Consider the following 24,320-nt stretch of genomic DNA (forward strand, 5'->3'; position numbering starts at 1 on the left):
TAGTCTCACAACCACAAGGAAAAGAATTCTGCTAACGATTTAGTAGGTCTGTGAGTTCACTCTTGCCCAGTATAGCCTCTCCATGAAAACACAGCCCCGTGGACACCTTGCAACCTTGTGAGATCCTAAGCAAAGGACTCAGCTAAGCTGTGCCTGGACTTCTGACCCACCAACTGTGACATGTTAGATGTGCGTTGTTTTAAGCTGCTAATTTTGTAGTTATTTGCTACACAACTATAGGTAAATAACACCCATAAGTACCTTGGAGCAGGTTTCATTGAATGGTACATTTAAGGAGAGGTTCAACTCCAATTCTACAATCACAAGGAAATCAATTCAACTCCCAGTTGATATTTACACTTATATCTATATGCAGTGAGACATCCAATTTGGGGAAGTCTGAAACTGTCCTAAGTACTTTACATACATGGCTTATTAAATCCTCACAATGACTCTTCTAGGTAGTTACTGTTGTTGTCTCCATTTACAGTTAAAGAAACTGAAAGAATGACAATTGACTGAGCAGATGATAAAGAATTCAACATAATAAAGAATTCAACCTTTAGGGTTTATTGCCAGGGTGGAGTGAAATGTTTCTTTTGTCTATCATTGTTTAGACAATGACAGTATTGAGAGAATGCAAGATCCACAGACAGAAGTCATACCTCTTTAACAGACACGGAGTTGAAGATCAAAGTTTTATACCATCAACTAGGAATCCCAGGTAGTTAACTAGATTAGATCCCTTCAGTCCGCGGGGAAGCTATGCTTTGCTGTCTGTGTGGAAATCTCAGGGAAGGCTCATCCTTCCAGGGAAACTGTTCTGGAGGACAGAACTTCTCCCCTTCCATGTAGCCTGGAGAGGATAAATTCTCTTCGCTGACACACACACAAAAACTGAGAGTGTAGAATAACCCCTCCCCACAGCCAACCTTAGCCAAGAGAAACTCTGGTCTCACTGTCAGCAAAAGCACCAGTGATTACGAGATTCTGCAAAATAAATACACCAAGCAAATTCAAAATAACAACACAATGGCAATGAATATTATTAATTGCTAGCTTGAGTCAGAAAACTCAATAGTTTAAAGGAGAGGGTCTAAAACAATAACTAGAACTGATAGCTTCTATTGAAGATCCATGAGAGAAAGCACAAAGGGTTCAATACAGGGAAAGCCATTAAAATAATTTGTTAGATTTTCAGAGTAAAAAGAAGAAAAAAACCACACATAACACAATGATTTCAATACATCCCCAAATACTCTGATAATTTACTACCATTCCTGATGAAAACTGTTAAGCTTGGAATAGGTGGACATTGTCTTAATGATATATATTAGACAACTGCAGCAAAAATGAGAGCTGCCAGTGGAAATTAGAAAGGTGTCCAGCATGGGGTGCCTGGGTGGCTCAGTCAGTTGAGCGGCCAACTTCGGCTCGGGTCATGATCTCACGGTTCGTGAGTTCAAGCCCCGCGTCGGGCTCTGTGTTGACAGCTCAGAGCCTGGAGCCTGCTTCAGATTCTGTGTCTCCTTCTCTCTGTGCCCCTCCCCTGCTCATGCTCTGTCTGTATCTCAAAAATAAATAAAAACATTAAAAAAAATTAAAAAAAGAAATGGGAGAAGATGCAGAAAAACGGAGACATACATACAGACAGACAAAGAGACAGAGACAAAGATGAAGGGGGAAACACAGAGAGAAATCATTTTTCTTAATTTTAATTTTTTACATTTTTTTCCTTAATTTTTAGATGCTTGTCTTTGATTATATACCATGACGTTCATAAATAGAGCCTTTCACCTGGGCAGAGTTGAATAAATCCTCATCGACTGGGTTTGGTTTTCTCTTATCAATAAAGCTTACATTTCCAGTTTCAGCTTGCCGAGAAGTAGCAGCCAATCGTGTTGTAAGCCCATTTCCATCCTTTCTCCTTTTTATTGTCCTCATGTTAGCAATGCCTTCTCAATCATTTGAGGACAAAAATAATAAATACCTAATTGCTTAATGAACAGTCAAATGAAATACGAAGTTCAGGAAGGCCATGAATTATTCAAAAATAAATGAACTGGCTTACTATCAAATATCAGACAAGCAAAAAAAAAAAAAAAAAACCAAACCAAAACAAAAACCTTTGCAAATTATAAAGAGGAAACAAACTACGTTGTACCTTTCCAAAACATCATGCTGAAAGATACAGATTTCTGTTCATCTTTAGCAGTTCAGAAATCTAAAAATAACTCTGAGTTGACATTTTTAAACTGTACCGTATTAAAATAAATGTGTTCTTGCGGTACCCTTCCATCGGCTAACACACATACGAAATTATGGTGTAGAAAGCAAACATTTCTCCCAATACTAGCTCTCCCCACCGCCACCTCGCCCCATGGATTAAAAAGCCTACAGAATGCATGGAGATGTCACAGCATCCAGCAGAGGGAAGTAGAGAACTTCTCCAAGTGTCTGATGCTCCGTTGTCTTTGTTTCTGCTGTTTTAACTTTGAGTAGAGAACAATCATTGAACTGTCAACCCAAATTAGTACAGAAATGTGTGGAATCTGTTCAGCCCAAGCCACCTCCCTTTTCCAAAAATTGCTCTTCAGTTTACTGTAGCACACTGAGTTACGAAGGGGATATTTGCATGTTTGAAATTAATTTGATATAAAATATGAAAAGGCAAAGAAAAGCATGTGGCCTTTGAAATTCTGTGCATTATTTGTATAGGAAATTCTTCACTACAGGAAGCTTCCAAGATATGATCAAATGGGACTAGCCCCCCAGGTTTCTTCTTTAGTGTCTTAGGATTATAATATTATGTACATGTTGTGGACTAAGCCTTTTTAATAAAGTGAAATAGAGAATGTCAATTATTATAGCCGACTTGCCTTTACCGCAGTTTGGAATTGAATGCATTACATAATTTACAGACGTGTTCTCAACAGGGAAAAGACAAAGCATTAAAGTCAATCCTAAAATTTCTCAAGTCATTCAAAGAGCATTCTGCCCTTTTGAAGGTGCAAGTAATCTTCATGGAATCTCCTGTAAAAACTCTGGTAAGAAATTGTTGAAAATAACACATTTTGCATATTAAATAAAAATGATACCACACTGTCCTTTCTTAATTATATTTTTAATTCTCACTGCATCTATGAAATTAAATATATGATGCTGCTGTTCTGGTTACGTTGCAGACATTTTGTTATGTGCATTTATCTATTCCTTACTATTATATGCATTTTTATGCGTGTTATTGAGGGGGTGGAGAGAAGACGGACCAAAATATCTGAAAATCTACCTATGGCTCTTACCTGGATTTTTGAGTTATATGCTGCTGGAAACTTCTCAGTACCCTGATATATGTAAATGTAGGCAACAGAGGACAACTGTAGCTAATTTAGACATTAACCTTTTTCATTAAAATAACCCTCAATTGCTCATAGAATTTCTGAGAGGACTGGAGACACAGGTTTAGAGTACAAGGAGCCAGGAACAGCACCTTCAAACACTGGTAAACGGGTCCATGAGCACACCTGCAGAATGACACCACAGGCACCAATAACGCCAGGTACCAAATGCCTCACGACAGCTGAGGCACTGCTGTCTCTGGGAGCTGGAACGAGATTCTTCTGCTGCCACCACCCTTGTCAAAAGGGATCCTGTCCATTCATACTTTACTGCATCACTAGCTTCTCTTTGTAGGACTAGGGTTGACGTGTTGATTACTACAGCCTAGAACGCATGCCAAAACCTTAGCCGCAGGGGAAACAGCTATAGCAAACATTTCAACCGTTGATACTGACACAGTGGTAAATAGGTATTGTTACCTTGGGTGTGAATCCCTCACAGACGAAAAGAATATTCACACCAGGTGACAAAGGCAGTGACACAGGTCCACTACATATACTCCTCAGCTGCTGAGAGTTATTTAGCATGTACCGTAAAACCTTGGTTTGTGAGCATAACTGGCCCCGGAAACATGCTTGTAATCCAAAGTACTAGTGTATCAAAGCGAATTTCCCATTGGCTCAGTTGTGATCATGTGACATTTGGCATCACGTACTGCTCATATCGCAAGGTATCACTTGTTTATCAAATTAAAATTTATTAGAAACGTTTGCCACTCTTGCGAAACACTCACAAAACAGATTGCTGGCAATGCAAGGTTTTACTGTATTTATAAATTGTGTACTAGATGACGGTCACTAACGTAGTTGTTGAGGATACAACTGGGAACCCCACAGATCAAGATTCCTCCAGTTGTGGAGTGTATATTCAGACAAGAGAGGAAAATTAAAACTGTAGACTACATACATCAATAAAATATATATTCTATTAGTGAAATAATAAATGGTAACTAGTAAAGTATGTTAAGGGCGCCTGGGTGGCTCAGTAGGTTAAGCGTTCGACTTCAGCTGGGGTCATGATCTCGCGGTCCATGAGTTCGAGCCCCGCATCGGGCTCTGTGCTGACAGCTCAGAGCCTGGAGCCTGCTTCGGATTCTGTGTCTCTCTCTCTGACCCTCCCCCGTTCATGCTCTCTCTCTGTCTCAAAAATAAATAAACGTTAAAAAAAAAAGTATGTTAAAAAGAGAGAGGGAGAGGGGAAGGAAGGAAGGAGAATGGAAAAAAACTTTCTCCTGACGAAATCTCAACATGAGAATGGTCCACTCAGTTCCATCAGATATCATGTAGAACTCCAAGTTAAGGATTTCTGGTAATGCCTACTGCTCCTTCCATACAGCCATTACCCTGATTCCCTAGTCTGTAAAGGTATAGGTTAATTATAAAATTAACCATTGTTGGGAAACACCTCTCTATGGGACTCGTGTTTCTGCACATTTTGAGAAGAAGCATTGACAGCTGTTGTTACAAATTGTATTTTCATGGATGTCTGTATGATGGACAGTCTTGAACAATATATAATTTCTTCCCACTAGTGCAGATGTAGATTTGTTTCCTGACCAGGATAGTAAAGATAGGGTCTTCCACTGGGTCAAAGATCAGGCAGATCTGTGAGCACCCACGTTTAAATAACTGTTGGGGTTTCCTAAACTTGGGGTTCCTTAGTTTTGATGCAAACTCACCGCATGTGCAGCATCCAATGAATCTCTCTGCTTTATGCCCATGGGATTTGGGGGGGGGGTGGCAAGAAGAGATGAGGGGAACATGAAGTTCAGGCTGCTGGCCATACTATGAATGATCAAGTCCTCTGTCTCCAATCCAGGGGTTTTATGTCTTCTGTCAATTTCCATGAAATTGTTCCTGACTAACTTGTTAGCTTGCAAGATGTCTGGAAAATTACAGACATGTTATAGTTCTTCACAACAGTCACCAATACACTATTTATTTCGGTTTGTGTGGTAAGAGCACTTAACAATATACTATTTATTTATTTAATTTTGGAAGGAACACTTAACATAAGATCTAACATCTTAACAAATTTTTAAGTGGCAATAGAGTACTGTTAACTACAGACACGATGTTGTACAACAGATCTCCAGAACTTAATCATCTTGTATCACTGAAACTTTCTACCCACTGAATGGCCATATGTTATATATGTATTTATATACTTTTTATAACAGAATGAGGACAGAGAGGAAAGCAAGAGAAATTTAGTTCCACAAGATAAACATGTACATGACGTAGTGTGGGTAAAATGACACGGGTCTTTTATTCTGAAACTGGCCCTGAGGCCACTGTTGTCTTTTTTACTCATTCCTTCCTCCAAGACCCTTTGCCTTCAGCTGGTTCCTTGTGTGGCCGCGGCTCTTTGTTCAATGAAATGCCCCAAATCCTTTTCCTGGAAAGGTTGGAACTGTTGGCACTTCTTTTTCTCCGCCTCCTTCTTATTCGCTTTGATCAGTTTTATTGAGGTATAATTTACTTACAGTAAAATTCACTTTTTAAAGTGTATAATTTGATAATATTTGAGAAATGTAGTACTGTCACAATCACAATATAGAATAATTTTATTATCGCAAAGTGTTTCCTCATGCACCTCTGGTCTCCCAAGTCCTTATCTTCATAGGCTACTTGGACTCCAGTGACTAGAGACAGTGACTTCTTTGATTTGCGAATGTTGAATCAGCCCTGCATCCCAGGAATGAATCCCACTTGATCATGGTGAATAATTCTTTTTATACACTGTTGAATTCTATATGCTAGTATCTTATTGAGAATTTTTGCATCCATATTCATCAGAGATATTGCCCTGTAGTTCTTTTTTTACTGGGTCTCTGTCTGGTTTAGTAATCAAAGTAATACTGACTTCATAGAATGAGCCTGGAAGTTTTCCTTCCCTTTCTATTTTTTGGAATGGCTTGAGAAGGATAGGTATTATTTCTGCTTTAAACGTCTGGTAGAACTCCCCTGGGAAGCCATCTGGTCCTGGACTCTTATTTGTTGGGAGATTCTTGATAACTGATTCAATTTCTTTGCTGGTTATGGGTCGGTTCAAGCTTTCTATTTCCTCCTGTTTGAGTTTTGGAAGCGTGTGGGTGTTTAGGGATTTGTCCATTTCTTCCAGGTTGTCCAGTTTGTTGGGATATAATTTTTCATAGTATTCCCTGATAATTGCTTGCATCTCTGAGGGATTGGTTGTGATAATTCCATTTTCATTCATGATTTTATCTATTTGGGTCATCTCCCTTTTCTTTTTGAGAAGCCTGGCTAGAGGTTTATCAATTCCATTTATTTTTTCAAAAAACCAACTCTTGGTTTCGTTGATCTGCTCTACAGTTTTTTTAGATTCTATATTGTTTATTTCTGCTCTGATCTTTATTATTTCTCTTCTTCTGCTGGGTTTAGGCTGTCTTTGCTGTTCTGCTTCTATTTCCTTTAGGTGTGCTGTTAGATTTTGTATTTGGGATTTTTCTTGTTTCTTGAGATAGGCCTGGATTGCAATGTATTTTCCTCTCAAGACGGCCTTCGCTGCATCCCAAAGCGTTTGGATTGTTGTATTTTCATTTTCGTTTGTTTCCATACATTTTTTGATTTCTTGTCTAATTACCTGGTTGACCCATTCATTCTTTAGTAGGGTGTTCTTTAACCTCCATGCTTTTGGAGGTTTTCCAGACTTTTTTCTGTGGTTGATTTCAAGCTTCATAGCATTGTGGTCTGAAAGTATGCATGGTATGATTTCAATTCTTGTATACTTATCAAGGGCTGTTTTGTGACCCAATATGTGATCTATCTTGGAGAATGTTCCATGTGCACTCGAGAAGAAAGTATATTCTGTTGCTTTGGGATGCAGAGTTCTAAATATATCTGTCAAGTCCATCTGATCCAATGTATCATTCAGGGCCCTTGTTTCTTTATTGACCATGTGTCTAGATGATCTATCCATTTCTGTAAGTGGAGTGTTAAAGTCCCCTGCAATTACCACATTCTTATCAATAAGGTTGCTTATGTTTGTGAGTAATTGTTTTATATATTTGGGGGCTCCCGTATTCGGCGCACAGACATTTATAATTGTTAGCTCTTCCTGATGGATAGACCCTGTGATTATTATATAATGCCCTTCTTCATCTCTTGTTACAGCCTTTAATTTAAAGTCTAGTTTGTCTGATATAAGTATGGCTACTCCAGCTTTCTTTTGGCTTCCAGTAGCATGATAAATAGTTCTCCATCCCCTCACTCTCAATCTGAAGGTGTCCTCAAGTCTAAAATGAGTCTCTTGTAGACAGCAAATAGATGGGTCTTGTTTTTTTATCCATTCTGAGACAGTGACTTCTTTAACTCTATGTTACTACGTGCTATGGGCTGCCAGAGCCCCGTCCTTGTCTACTATTTCTGTATGCACTCAATCCATTCAGGCCAAATAGCAAATATCAATTTCTACCAATCTCCCTGAAATTCATACTCTGTGACTCCCACACTTACCAATTTCATGTTGCTTTTAGTTGTTAACTTAAATAGAGAAGGAACTTTAAAAAGAATATTAGGTATCTCCTGGTCACTGATATTAGAGATTAGAACTTCAACGTATCTTTTTGGGAAATACAACTCAATGCCTAACATACATTCTGTACGGTTTACAATGTCTAGGTTGAGTTTAGGAGTGGATTATTTCTGTTTTAAGAATTTAGATGTGAAAACCCGCATTTAATAACTAAAACACCTCTATGGACACCCACATAGGACTAGTATCTCATCTCCAAAACTCCAGTATTATCTAATACTATAAAATGTATTAAATGCCTGTGCTAGTCTCCCTTAGAATACACTGATACAGACAGCTGGCCAGATTAATGCTCTCCAGACTTTCTTCTTCATAAAGTCTCTGAAATAGCTGCTATTTGATATTATAACACATCATATTAAAGGAAAATTGTAGTCATATCATTTTTAGATACAGGTGCCTGTTTTAGTGCAAAGTAATTTAAAGTGAAAAAAGATGTAAAAACCTTGAAGAAAAACTATTTTCAACAGTAAAATACTATCCCTAATACCCTTTTGCAAAGCAAATTATGGTAAACTGCTATTGCTGTGTTAAAAAAAAAATGATGCCTAAGGCTAAACCATATGGTACAATGGGATAATCAGGAATCTGTTCACAGGGCTTCTGACCCACCTCCTTCCTTTTCTTATTACTCAACCCCACAGCCAACAATGGTTAACATTTATTCTCAAGGAAAATGAAAACACGTACTTAGTAGTTTGAAAAATACTTATAAATATTTATTTCTGCTTCCAAGGCATTTGGGTTTTAATCATGCAATGTTGGAAGTTAAATCATTCTGTGGGGAAGGTGTTACTTGGTAAAATTTCCCCACAAGAAGGGAAATTTATATTTCTCTCAGAATTATATACTGATTTAGTAGCCCAATCAGACTATATTAACTGGAACTACTTCTGGAATAACACAGTAAAAGCCTCCAAAAATCTAACCTTCTATGAAAGCAATAACAACAATGGGCAGGAAATTGTTCCAAAATTAACTTTTTTCAGAACTCTGGAAATTTACCAAAGGTTACAATGATACGAAGACCATTTATTAAAGAAAAATGACTGAATCTCATAAGAATACATACTCTGTAGCATTTTAATTTACCCAATGTTTATCCTCCTCTCACCAGTTCTGTCATTGCCTTAAAAACTAACAGCCTCACAACCTTAGTAGCTGTGAAAATCAGTAGCCTAGCAGCCACTGAAGAGTGTAAATGGGTTTGAGACTCCCTAAAAATTCCCATCACTAGAGCAGTGTCACTCTTTGACTTGACTGATAGCTCCCTGGAAAAGTCCCATTCTCAGGGCTTGTCTTGATTTGACCTGACTCAAGACACCCCATGAGAACAGTTCTATCCCAGGGCATTTGTCAAAAACAATCAGTGGCAATATTTTAACCTCACAGCTGCCTGAGGTGGTGATATCATTTGCAGCAAACATGAATTGACCAAAAATGTGTGTGTGTGTGTGTGTGTGTGTGTGTGTGTGTGTGTGTGTGTGTGTTTCAAAACAAAAACTGGGAAACAAGATAGTCAGATGTTCAAATAGATGTTTGGAAAGCTCTGCTACTTTCCTTGTTATCCAGAAGATCGTGTGCACGTGAAGGGCCAAGGTCATGCCCAGGAAGACCTGAGAAGGCCCTACTGTCTCTTACTCTAGGCCCCTGTGCAAAGTGAAAGTAAAGTCAGGGGAAGAGTTACAAACTGCCAAAGCACTGAAGCAATACATTTACAGTGTCCCTTAACAAAGGGCTTGAGAAATTTTGGGGTCAACTCATCTAAGGAAATCCCTGTCCAACCATTAGCTGGTTACCAAATTAACACAGCAAAGGTTCCAGGAACTGAATATGATAGAGAACATAGACTTTGTAGAACTAGTCTATACACTAAATAAATAGCAAAAACACTAAAACCTTAATAAAGAAGATAACTTACTTCCAGAGTTTCCACATTACTTTGTTAAAATCCAGTTTTCAATAAAGAACAAAGCTACAAGACATACCAAGAAACTATGGCATGTGTACACAGGCACACATGTGCACACACATACACAGTGGTTAACAGAACCTATTTCTAAGGAAGTCTAAACTTTGAATTGATAATACAAAGACTTAAAACAACCTGTTATAAATATGTTCAAATAAACTAAGGGAATCGTGCTTTCCTTTATAACTAAAGGAAACGTATGAGAATGATCTGTTACTAAATAGAAAATATCAATGAAGATAGAGAAAGTGTAAGATAGAGTCAAATAGAAATGTTGAAGCTCAAATGTACAATAAATGAAACAGAAACCCGGTAGAGTGGCTCCATATCAGACTTCAAATGGCAGAATACAGAATGAGTGAACTTAAAGGTAAGTTAATTGAGACTATCCAGTCTACTTGACAAAAAGAAAAGAGAACTAAAAAACGAATAGCCCCTCAGAAACCTGTGAGACACAATAAAGTGTACAAACACATTCAGATGATAAGTATAAAAAGAAGAGGAATGAGACAAGAATATTTGAGGAAATAATGGTTTAGAATACCCTCAAATTTAATGAAAAACATTAATCTATATATTCAAAAATGTCAACAAACTTCAAGTAGAATTAACTGAAAGATATCCATACCTAACCATATCATAGTCAAAATGCCAAAGTCAAAGACAGATTTTTGGATGCAGGGAGAGAAAAGTGACTTATCATGTACAGTGATCTTAAATAATATTAACAGTTGAAATCTCAAGAGAAATCATGGAGTCTATTTTCTAGAAAGACACAAATGGCTAAATCTGACTCAAGAAGGAAAAGAATTATGACAAAGCAAAAGCAAAAGATTGAATTAGCAATAATAATAATAGTAATAACAACAACAACAACTTTCTACAAAGAAAAGATCAGGCACACTTATGGCCTCAATGATGAATTACATTAACATTCAAAGAAGAATGAACACCAATCCTTCACAAATGCTTTGGAAAAAAAAACACAGAAGTACGGGGAAGACTTCCTTACTCATTCAATAATCTAGCATTACTCTGGTTATAAATCAGAAAAAGACATCATAATATCTATAGACTAACATTCCTTATGAATTTAGAGGAAAATACCTCAAAATTACTAGAAAAATGATCAAGTAACACAAAAAGAATTCAGGACTGCACACCATGAATAAGCAAGATTTATCCCAGAAATTTGAGTTTGGTTTCATATCCAATATTCAGACAATATATACAATACTAGTATTATAAAGAAAATCTGTATGATTATCTGAATAGATGCAGATGAGTATTAGAAAAAATTCCAAAAACACTGTGCTGGAAGATCTAGCCATTGTAATTAGGGAAGAAAAATAAATTAAAAAAAAATCTAGGTTGGAAAGTAAGAAGTTAAACTAACTCTCTTTGCAGATAGTATGATTTTGTGTATGGAAATCCATAAGGAATCTACTTAAAATATTTTTATAGGTAGTAAAGTATTTAAGCAAGGTTACAGAATAGGAGATCAATATGCAAAATTAAATGCATTTCTACACACTTACAGTGAAAAATCTGAAAACAAAATTAAGAAAATAACTCCATTTATAATAGCATCAATATGAATGGCATATTTATAAATGGTATAATAAAGGAAGCTCAAGACTTATATACTGGAAACTGTATTATTGAAAGAAAACAAAGGCATCCAATGTTGATGGATCATGAAACTTATTGTAAGATAGCAACATTCTCAATCCTGATCTACAAATTCAATGCAATCTCTCTCAAAATTCCAGCTAGCTGTGATATCGAAATCACTTAGTCCTTTCTAAAATTCAAACATAAATGCAAGAGATCTTAGATAGCCAAAATAATCTTGAAAAAGAACAGAATTGAAGGTCTCCCACTTCTTCATTTCAAAAGTTACCACAGAGCTACAGTAATCAAGACACTGTGGTCCTGACATAGGCTATATCTATAAATAGAAGGAATATATTTAAGAGTCAGAAATAAACTGACTCATTTATGGTGAACAGAATTTCTACAGTGTTGCCAAACCAATTCACTGGGAGAAACCATAGTCTTTTCAACAAGTGGTCTTGAGACAACAGGATATTCACATGCATATGAATGAATTTTGATCAGCACTTCATATCATATACAAAAAAGTTAAATAAAAAAAAAATTTGGGTCATAGACCCAAATGTAAGACATAAAACTATAAAACTCTTATAAACAAAAAAATAGGAGTACATCTTCATGAGCTTGAATTAGGCAATACTTTCTGCTTCAAATGATACCATCAGAAAATTGGAACAACATCTCATAGAATGGGAGAAAATATTTGCAAATCATGTATTATTGAAGGGGGTTGTATTTGGAATACAAAAATAAAACCCTACAGTTCAACAATGAAAGGACTAATAACCCAATTAAAAATAAGCAAAAGTAGGGGCGCCTGGGTGGCGCAGTCGGTTAAGTGTCCGACTTCAGCCAGGTCACGATCTTGCGGTCCGTGAGTTCGAGCCCTGCGTCGGGCTCTGGGCTGATGGCTCAGAGCCTGGAGCCTGTTTCTGATTCTGTGTCTCCCTCTCTCTCTGCCCTTCCCCCGTTCATGCTCTGTCTCTGTCCCCAAAAAAATAAATAAACGTTGAAAAAAAATTAAAAAAAAAATAAGCAAAAGTTTGTACAGGTATTTGTCCAAAAATGATATACCAGTAGCCAATAAACACAGGAAAAAAGGTACAACTTTACCAGTATATATCTATATCTATATCTGTATCTGTATCTCTCTCTCTCTCTCTCTATCTCTATCTCCCTATATAAATAAATCAGATTGTCCATAAGACAATTCCTCATTCAAACCCATTAAGATGGCTAAGTTAAAAATTAACAAAAAATGCAAGTAACAGGGTTGTCAAGGATGTGAAGATGAAACACTAATATAGTTTGTAAATGGTGCAACCACGTTGGGAAAACAGTTTGGCAATCCCTCAAAACTCTAAACATAGAATTACCATATGACCTCGCAATTCCATTGTAAGTATATACCCAAGAGAACTGAAAACATATGCTACACAGAAACTTGTTCACGAAAGCTCACAGAAAAATTACTCATAATAGGCAAAAAGTGGAAGCAACCTGAATATACATCCACTGATGCATGGATAAACAAAATGTAGCCTATCTATACAATGGAGAATTACTTGACATTAGAGAGGAATGAAGTACTATTGATACACTCTACATGAACCTTGAAAATATTATGCTAAATGAAAGAAATCTGTGACAAAAAGCCACACATTTTATGATTCATGGTCAATTCACGGAGATCATAAAGAAGATTAGTGGTTTCCACTGCTAGGAGAAGGGGGTGGTGACTACTAATAGGTATGAGGTTTCCTTTGGACAGATGAAAATTTTTGAAAATTAGATAATGCTGATGGTTACAAAACTCCATGAATATAGCAACACAACTGAATTTTATACTTTATAGGATGAATGTCACAGTACGTGCATTATATCTTGATAAAGCTCTTTTTATAAAATAAAAAAAAATACATTAAGATGGACACCTTGATAGGAGTTTTGTATTAAGTACACCTTGAAGGGAAACATCCACCTGAGTAACATGTAATATGACAAGGAATGAGGGTCCCCAGAATCTTGAAAAATTCCTTTGGCTAAAGAATCATCTGCTGACAACTAAATACTTTATTTAACTTTTTATCAAAGAAGCCAGAGAGAATGTTAGCCAAATATTTACAAAATCATTTCCAGAATTCTAATAATTCTCTTAAGTTTCAACAAAATATGTGAAATTCAAGAAAGCAGATATATTTTTCTGAAAGTGTTTGCTAAAATCACTAGCAGGTCTGTTCTTGGGGAGGGACTGAATAACCTGAGATCATCTAACATTCATTCATAAAATTGTTTTGAACATAATTTTGCTAAATACTGGTAATTAGGAACCAAATAAAATATTAACCCTACCTCCAAAACTCTTAAAATCTAGTGAGAAAGAGGATAAACTTATAAATGAAAAACTGCAAAAAAGAAACAACCAACCAGTCTTCCGAATTTATACCATTTGCTTGGTTTAGCAGAACCACAAAGGGTAAGGTAGCAACTTTGGATGGAACAGGGAGCTCTATAGTTTTAATCCAAACACAGGAAAAGTCTAGGGTTACAAATGAGGGTATTTCCAGTGTAATATGAAAAACATGGGAAACTTGCTGCAATACCAATTTACTCCTTTTAGAGGCGGTAGAGCATAGCAATTCTGCCTTCAAACTGCATTGGTATGTTGGCTTCTCCAAGATCCAGTTGTTTTTTTTTTTTTTTTTTTTTAATTACAGTTAGTTAATACAGTTTATATTAGTTTCAGGTGTATGATATAGTGATTCAACCGCTCTATGCATCACCCAGTGATCATCAAGACAAGTGCACTCCTTAATCCCCCAGAATGGATGGAGCTAGACAGTGTTACACTAAGCAAAATAAGTCAGAGAAAGACAAATACCATGTGATTTCACTCATATGAGGAATTTAAGAAACAAACATAATAAAGACCATATACGAAAAACCCACAGTTAGCATCATCATCATTTGGGAAAACCTGAGAGATTTTCCCCTAGTGTCAGAAGCAAGACAAGGATGTCCACTCTCACAAATTTTCTTCAACATAGTACTGGAAGTCCTAGCCATAGTGTGTGTAGTAAATAAGTATTACTCAGCAATCAAAAAGAATGAAATCCTGCCATTTGCAACTATGTGGAAGGAACTAGAGGATATTATGCTAAGCAAAATTAGAGAAAGACAAGTATGATGACTACACTGATGTGGAATTTGAGATACAAAACAGATGAACAAAAGGAAAGGGAAGTAAAATTAAGGTAAAACCAATGAGGGGAAGAAAACATAAGAGACTCTTAAATACAGAGAAAAAACTGAGGGTTGCTGGAGGGATTATGGGTGGGGGGAATGGGCTAAATGCATAAGGGGCATTAAGGAAGACACTTGTTGGGATGAGCACTGGGTGTTATACATAGGGGATGAATCACTGGAATCTACTCCTGAAATCATTATTGCACTATATGCTAACTAACTTGGATGTAAACTAAAAAATAAATGCATACATACATACATACATACATACATACATAATTAAACAAAACAAAACAAAACAAAACAAATATTTCTTGCAGGGCTGGTTTAGTGATCACAAACTCTTTTAGTTTTTATTTGTCTGGGAAACCCCTTGTTCTCCTTCTATTCTGAATGATAGCCTTGCTGGATAGATGATTCTTGCCTACAGATTTTTCCCATTCATCACTTTCAATATATCATGCCACTCATTTCTGGCTTGCCAAGTTTCTGTTAAGAAATCCCCTGCTTGCCTTATGGGTTTCCCTTTAAGTTACTGTCTTTTTTTTTTTTTTTTTGTCTTGCTACTTAAAAATTTTTTTCCTTATCCGTAAATTTGGTCAACTTAATTACAATATGTCTGGGTGTGTGTCTGCTTTTGTTGATTTTAATGGGAGTTCTCTTTTCCTCCTGGATATGGATATCTGTTTCCTTCCCCACATTGGGGAAGTTTTCATCTATTACTTCTTCAAATGCATTTTCTGTCCCCCTTTCTCTCTCTTCTTCTGGGATCCCTATAATACAAATGTTATTATGTTTGATGGAGTCACCGAGCTCCCTATGTCTATTCTCATTGCGCATAATTTTTTTTTCTCTCTCTTTTGGTCATCTTAATTACTTTTCATTGCTCTGTCTTCTAGGTCACTAATTTGCTTCACTAATTTGCCTCTGCTTCATCCATCCTGCTGTTCATTCCATCTAGTGTGTTTCCCATTTCATTTATTGAGCCCTTTAGCTCTGTTATGTCATTCCTTATCTCTGTGTTAAGGGTCTCACTTGTGTCTTCCCCTCTTTTCTCAGGTCCAGTGAGTACCCTTATTATCATTACTTTTAATCTTGTATCAGACATGTTACTTACATCCGTTTCACTTTGCTCTCTGGCCATGGCCTTGTCCTGTTCTTTCATTTGGGATAAATTTCTCTGTCTCCTCATTCTGTCTCCCTCTCTGTGTCTGTTTCTCTATGCTAAAAAAGTCAGCTAGGTCTTCTGCTTTTGAAAGTACTGACTTTATGAAGAGGAGGCTCTGGAGTCCTCTCAGTGCAGTGTCCCCTGTTCACCAGGACTTAACACTTCAGGAGAGTATCCTAAGTGTGTTGCTTATGTCCCGCTGTTTTGTTCAAGTCACTTTTCCTTTCAGTGCAGTCATCTGCTCCGTGCAGGGGTGTTCCCACCAGGGAACTTGGAAGCGGGGCAGCAGTGTCAGCCAAATTTGGGCTGGGCCAGTAGTCTTACGCCAGATCCACAAAAGTGCTGCAGAGGCTGGGGGCTTCGTGCCTGAGTGGCCAGGGGTGTGAGGCTGAGTGCAGCACTGGGCAATGGCTGGGTGCGTGTGGGCATGGTGTGCGATGGTGGCCGGGGGCATGCCGCTGGGTGAGACAGGTGATGGTGGCTGGAGGCCCATGGCTAGGCACGGCACCTGGTGGCAGCTGTGCACCCGGCTGGGTGGGGTGCGTGTGTGGCCCTAACAAAAGTTGTTCTGGGCCCAGGGCTGAGGCTAGCGGGCTTGGAGTGGGCGAGTCCTCAGAACTCCTGTGTAGGGCACACTGCTCGGAGGTTAGGTAGCAAGTGTCTATGCAGCCCTGCCTCCTGCAGGTGGCTCTTAAGTTGGGGAGTGGGACACGAAAATGGTGCCTGCTAGCACCCTTGCTTTTGGAGAAGTCCCCCAATATGCTCTGAAATCCAGCCTGAACAGGTCTGCTTCCCATATGCCCCCAGCATGATGTAAACCGCTGTTCTCTGTTGCCTCTCTGTGCAGGCTGCTGACTTTTTAAGAGTGGTGACCCAGCTATGGCTCCCCTTCCTGGCTGGCCCAGTGCTGAATCAGCTGACTTTTAAAACTGCAGCTTTAAGTCCCCCTGGTCTTACAAATGCAAGGAATTCAGCCCTTCCGGTTTGTAAAGCCAAACATTATGGGGATTAGTCTTCCCCGTGTGAGCTTCCTGGTGGGAGAGCCCGTTTTTTCTGCTCACTCCACATGCAGTTCCCTCCCTCCTGCAGGCAACCTCCCTTCACCTTTCTGACCTTCCTAACCTTCCAGATGCAGCTTCTTCTCTATATGTGGTTGTGGAGTTTGTTTTGCCAGTCTTCAGATCACTCTCCAGTTTATTGACCTTGATGTGGATGCTATCTAGTTGTAAACATGGGACAGGGTGAGTTCAGCATCCTCCTACTCTGTCTTCTTCCCAAGCTCCCTCTAGCTATGTGTTCTTTAGTGGAATAGGTAAACTGTACACGCCTCCATTTCCTCATCTGTAAAGTGGAGATAATGCTAGTACATATCTCATAGGGTTGCAGTAAAAATTAAGAGAATTAATGCACAGAAAGCACCCGAAGCAGCCACCTGGCACATGCTAAGTGCTCAATAAATGCTCACCAGATGTTGATGCTGGATTGCAAGATCACCAGGAGACTTCTCAGAACCAAACAGCTAATTCAAGGGTATGGGCTTAGTTCAAAGCAAACTTTTAAGTTACACATAGTGCTAACCTCGTAGGTAAATGCATCACCTTAGTCTTTCCCTGGGTGTCCCCTCCTCCTTTGTCTTTCCAACACTTAGCAGAGGTTTCAGTATCAGATGGGCTACAGGCAGAATCTGAAGGAGACTTGTTTGCTGTTTATAGTCAGGGAAAATTATCTTTAAGGAAAGAACCAAAACAATATGCTTCTGCTGGGAAATTTGTTTTATGGAATGGAAATGATCTTAGGTTACAAATGAGAACACTGTGTTCCATCAAATGAGAGTTTGAAAGTGTTATGAGTGCCACTTTCATTTGCTTATGTTCAATCAGAATATTGGCACTGAATTAAATGGATTATTAGTATAGTCACAAATCTTTGGGTTGTTTAAGAGATTTGGAAGATGTGTGTGTGTGTGTGTGTGTGTGTGTGTGTGTGTGTGTGTGTATACACACACAGACCTTAGTGAGTCTCTGTTTTATTCCCAGGAAGCAATGATTAAAGGAGGAATAGAGGCAAAATTTACTATTAGGTATTAGGAATATGTATGGATCCTTCAAATAGCTGCAAGTGAAGACAAAAAAGTCTCTCTACTGAGACATGAGAGTCTCAATCTCTATGGAGTCCAATATTATTAAAGAGCTTGGAACCATCAGAATTCCTATAAATGAGTATATTTTCCAAATCTCTTAACACAAGTATTTGTGACTCTACTAGGACCCATTTAATTCAATAGGTATTAAGCATGTTTGTGGTACATGCTAAACATTTATGAGCCAAAGACGAATAAGAAATGAAAGCCTTGCCCTTCAGAAGTTACCAGTACTCTCTAAAAGCAGGTTACAACAAAGAGTTAATCACCATAGATCTTTTCTGTCAGTAAAGGTTTCTTCACAGTTTTTTTTTACAGTATTCTTTATCACTGAATTTTACATCCATTTTCAAAGTTAAATTAACAGATAACAACCAAAAAAACAACATTTTAGCAATCTGTCAATTCATTCAAAACAGGTATCTGTCAGCATGTTAGTTGCAGTGCCAGCTGGTGAGCTAAAATTGTATCTACTCAATTGTTATTCTGCCATGACAAGAGGAACTATTAAAATAATATAATTACCTGACGTGTGAAGTTCCAAAATTTCAAAAAAGTTGGGTGGCAGTTACTAGAAAAGATACAGACTACTTTTCTTTCTTTTAGTCTCATATTTTTTCTTCTTGGACAAAGAGCATAAGCTCGTTTTTCTTTCTTTCTTTTTTTTTTTTTTAGAAATGTCAAATTCATCTTAAAATAACTTGCCACTGCCTTCCTAAGTTCTATGGGGAAAATGCCATATATGTTCAAGACAATCAAGAGTGAGCATATCCAAGTTAGTTGTGCCAGGACACCACATAAATATGTAGTATCCGTTAGTTCTCAACAATGAGAATCCTAAAATTGTATTTTATTCAAATTGTCCCCAGTCTTGAGCAACAGGGTTGTTCAGTAGATCAGAGCTGTTTACCCTCCTATCATGTTGGAAAATTTATTTTTAGGAGAAACCATGTGTCACTATATATAAATTGGAAATGCAGCCGCAGCTGCTGATGCTGAAAACAAATCCTTGTTTTCTCATGAACCAAAATATTGAGTTTGAGGATTAAGAACCAGAACAGGTATAATTGCTTGCTGTACAAACATATCTTGGAGGATTATATCTTGAGCATATTTTTTAATTGGAAAAATGACTTAGAAAAATACAAGACAATACTCTAGTTGGTGAAGTCCTTCACTGGGGTATAAGCTAGTAAGTCTGAAAATATAACCTAGTTCTTAAAGGAAACATCAATCATTTTAATTTTGTAAAACATAGAAAGATTAGTGTAATTTTGTTTCTTAAAACTCATTTGTAGCCGGGGTTGACCTCTCTTCTAGAGTGGCCCAACTTTGATAGGAATGGTTGTCTTTTTATCCCAAAGAATCATGATATATTTCTCCAGAAAGTATACTACTATATAGTAACTTGGCTTCTGAAGCTGGTATGTGGGTTTATTTTCCAGGGAAAAAAAAGGATCATTAAGAACGAAGAAAGGAAAGAGAGAAAGAAAGAAAGAAAGAAAGAAAGAAGAAAAGAAAGGAAAGAAAAAGAAGACAATCAATTCCATGTTCTCTAACCAAAATGTATATGCACATTAACTAAGTTAATATCTACAAATACTAGTATGTAGACATTTACTAGTATACTTATTAGTATCTATGTATTAGTATTTTTGCTCTGTATTTTCTGAATTCTGTAGCAAAAGACAAAACAAATGCATGAGATAGGAAATACATAAAATTGGTGAGCAGACACAGACTGGTTGATGGAATCAACATGGAATAAATGGGCAGAGAAAGGTATTTTAGTTATGGATAAGAGCATAAACAAGGGTATGCATATAGAATACGTTAGGGGGATGAACCTAGTGACTGAGAAATTCTGAAGTGATGATGAATAAATATAATTGAATACTAAAAAAAAATTTATGCAAGACAAAATTTCAGGCTGGCAGTCTGTGCATATATTTTTCCATCACAGAAATTTTGTCTAAACTGATTCTTAAGTATTTCTATAAGGGTTCCGGAGTTATTTCTTCACCAGACTAATAGATTCTAGTAAGGCATCAACTTGTAAAGAAAAATAAGTCAAACTGTATTCTATGATTTAAAAAAAAAACACTTTTAAATGTTCTTCAGTACCTCTACATACGTTATAATTCTTGTTATTCTTGTTGCTACAAATCTTCCAAAGGCACTTTTAATTTGCCTCTTTCTATATGCATCACTGAATAAACCCTCTTTTTGAATGACTATATCAGTAATAGGCAGATTGTTAATTGAAATTCCTTGTGCTGTTAAAAGGCAACAGAAGTTAATGATTTATATTTGGTTGTAAAATCTTTCATAGTGACTTAAGATTCACAGTCATAGTGACAGGATTCAAATTCCCATTTCTAAAATCCCCTACACTATTTTTGCCTTTGACCATCTTTTCCTCCATCCCCTTCACAAATATTCTTGGAAATCTACTATGTTCAGGCATTAGGAATGTTAAAAGATACAAGAGATGTTAGATGACATAATGTGGTCTCTGAAGCTGGTTTGCCTAGGTTCAGTACATCACATATATTATCATACATGTGATTTATATGTATGTATAAATACATATATATGAGATATATATCTATTAAAATACATACACATATATGCGATATAATATATAGATATAGATGTATATGTCACTATATATGTACACATAATATATATCTATCACTATGTGTATCTATATATAAATACATATATATGTGATATATATCTATTACAATACATACACATATATGTGAAATATTACATATATATAGATGTATGTGTCACTATATATATATGTATGTACATGTAATTAATATATATATATATACATATATATATATATCACTATGTATACATATACTAACATATACGTCCAAAGGATAACCTTTGTGTATCCATATACATATACCATACACACATATATTTGTGTGTGTGTGAGAGAGGTCTATCATTTAGGACAATAAATGACCCATGATGAGTTCTTAATTAATATTGACTATTAATATCTGACATTTCTCACATAAAGCAAGAGCCTCTATAATAAGGACTAAGAGTAGAATTAACCATAAAGGCTGTATTAAGCTAGTAGGTGTTTTAAATCCAGGTGAAAAATTTCTGGGCTATCATATTTTATTAGACTGGTGACATATAATAACTTCTAAGTGTGAATAAATTTCTAAAATACAGAAACTGTTCTTTAGGTAAGCACTATTTAGAGGATTTCTTTCCAAACTCTGAATTCTTTTATTCACTAAAATAATGCCGTAAAGTTGGTGACAACAAACTCATCTATGGGATGTCAAATTGTATTTCTTTTCCCACCTATGATTAGGAGTAAAGCTTTTTCATGTCATGTGTTAGGTATAGAAATACAGAGCAGAGTAAAAACCAAATTAACTTTTAGGAACTTAAGTAGAAAAAACTCCATTTAACATTTTCTTGCCTTCCCTTTACTCCCTTATACACATTCATCTTCACCCATTTATTGCTATTCTATGGTCTCAGTTAATTTTTCCTTTTTGTCTCCATCTGCTTTGAAGACATACATTTCCGGTTTTGTTTTATTTTTTAATTAATTATTTTTATTAAAAAAAATTTTTTAATGTTTTTATTTTTGAGACAGAGAGAGGCAGAGCATGAGTAGGGGAGGGGCAGAGACAGGGGGAGACACAGAATCCGAAGCGGGCTCCAGGCTCCAAGCTGTCAGCACAGAGCCCGATGTGGGGCTTGAACTCACAAACCGCAAGATCATGACCTGAGCCGAAGTCAGACGCTCAACCGACTGAGCCACCCAGGTGCTCCAAAAAAAATTTTTTTTTAATGTTTATTTATTTTTTTAGAGAGAGAGAGAGAAACAAAGCATGAGCTGGAGAGAGGCAGAAAGAGACAGACAGAATCTGAAGAAGGCTCCAGGCTCTGAGCTGCCAACACAGAGCCTGATGTGGGGCTCGAACCCACAAACCGTGAGATCATGACCTGAGCTGAAGTCAGATACTTAACCGACTGCGTCACCCAGGCACCCCCAGTTTTGTTTTATTTAATAGAGGACAGTTGATTACAGAGAGTATCAGAAGAAATATGGCAAAAGAAACAAGTATTAGAAGTTCAGGTCAATTCATTCAGTGCCACTTTACCACTGGCCTGGGCATCAAAAACTGTATTTTAAGGGATAGGAAAAGAACCATATAAAATAAAAAATCTGTAATCTCTGGGTGTCACTTTCTGAATTATGTAATTTTTCCAATGGTCCTAAACCTGAGAAAATAATACGTAGGTTTACAATTCCAACATTTAGAGAAATACGCTGTATTTCCAAGACATAAAGGACTGCCAGAGATGAGAAATAACCATATTTTTTTTTATAGAATCACTAGTGACCTGGAATGGTGCTTCCTCTTTTTCCTGACTTTTGAGTCATCTTCTCTTTATTGGGCAGAGATGAACAAATCAGCAAAACTCAAAGGAGAAGGAAGACTACACATGAAAATTGGTTCTTATATACACAAAATATATTAGAGTTGACCTCCATGAGGGCCCTTCAGAGGAACTTCAATATTTGTCCATGGCTCTGCAGCAGGGAGAATGGCGCTTCCCTTCCATCAAGACTATTACTTGAGGAGTCAACCTGTTCTGTGGCTTTCTTCCTCTTTGCTGTTTGGGACCAAACCTCTCCTATGTCTGCATTTTTCTGATGATCAATTCAATCAATAAAGTACACTCTCAATTTTCTCTTCTGTGTACAATTTTTAGGGTTTCTGAAGTCATTTGGAGTCTGGGTGCGTTCAATTTCAAAGACTCACACAGGAAATCAATTTGGGTATTTTTAAAACTGAATAATTTCTGAATTGAGGCACAAGAGTTGAATGAGTCTGACTTTTATTTTCCTCTAGTAAAGCTGGTCACCAGTTCCCTCTAATCAAACACAGGCTTGATGTTTTGGATCTTTAGCCCTCTTGCTATGTCTCAGGCATTTCTATAATAATGAGCTGGAGGCTGTCAATGTCTCTTCAATATCATTATTGTTATTCCACTTCTACTAGAATTCTACTGTTATTCTATTTAAGTCTAGCAATAAATGAATTTCTGAAAAGGGAAGAAATCTTGACATTTCTCAGATATGTGATATAATATATAGATGTATACATAATTCTTGCTATGATAGTGGATATCATGATGTAAGATATTTTGATAATCTCAAATCTTGAGACATACCTTAACCTGAACTAGGCAGGAATCATTATCAATCATTGCTTGGTGACAGGTATAGAAATCAAGTTTATGTTTAAGTAATGTGCCACCAAATTTCAAGATTATTGTAACCACTATCCCATTATAAGGTGTGTACTTTTATTCAAAGGAGAAATAAGCAGTACAAAATAAATATCTTTAAAATTAATGGAAAATGTGATATAAATAGGGGGACCTAGGTGGCTAAGTCAGTTAAGCCTCCGACTTTGGCTCAGGTCATGATCTCGCGGTTCGTGATTTCAAGCTCTGTGTCAGCTCTGTGCTAACAGCTCGGAGCCTGGAGCCTGCTTTGGATTCTGCGTCTCCCTCTCTCTCTGCCCTTCCCCTGCTCACAGTCTGTCAATCTCTCTAAAAAAAAAAAAACTAAATAAACATTAAAAAATTAAAAAAAGAAAATATGATATAAATAATATAGATATTACATGTTAACCAATTAATGACGTGAATAAAAAATATTCAAAGATTTCTGCCTATACACAATCAAGACAAAATTCCTAAAAATAATACATGAAACTTGCTATATTTCAAAATGACAAATAGTGTGGGACATTCACTGCCTATGCTCTACCAGTTTTAGCTTAAATTTTATTTGTGATTAGAATTCATGGGGATGGGTAGAAATAAAATAAATACTTTTGCTGAAAACATGGATTGTTAAGGTAATTTAAGCCATATCTATACCACATCATTTATTTATTTCCTGCATGTTACAGATAACATATCATACTGGGAACTCTGAAAGATACAAAGAAGATATACATTTCTGCCCTCCAGAAACACACACTCTAGTTGGAAAAATAAAAATGAACATCATAAACATGGGATCCACTTAGTTCACACCAAATTCACAAATGTTATTTTAGGGCCCCAGAGATGACAGGGACTAGTTTCGTTTCAGGGACTGAAAAGACTTCGTGAAAGCAATGGCAGCTGATAGAAGACTTGGGAAATGTTAGGAC

Source organism: Prionailurus bengalensis, chromosome B4 (genome assembly GCF_016509475.1).
Source record: "Prionailurus bengalensis isolate Pbe53 chromosome B4, Fcat_Pben_1.1_paternal_pri, whole genome shotgun sequence".
Taxonomy (NCBI): Eukaryota; Metazoa; Chordata; class Mammalia; order Carnivora; family Felidae; genus Prionailurus; species Prionailurus bengalensis.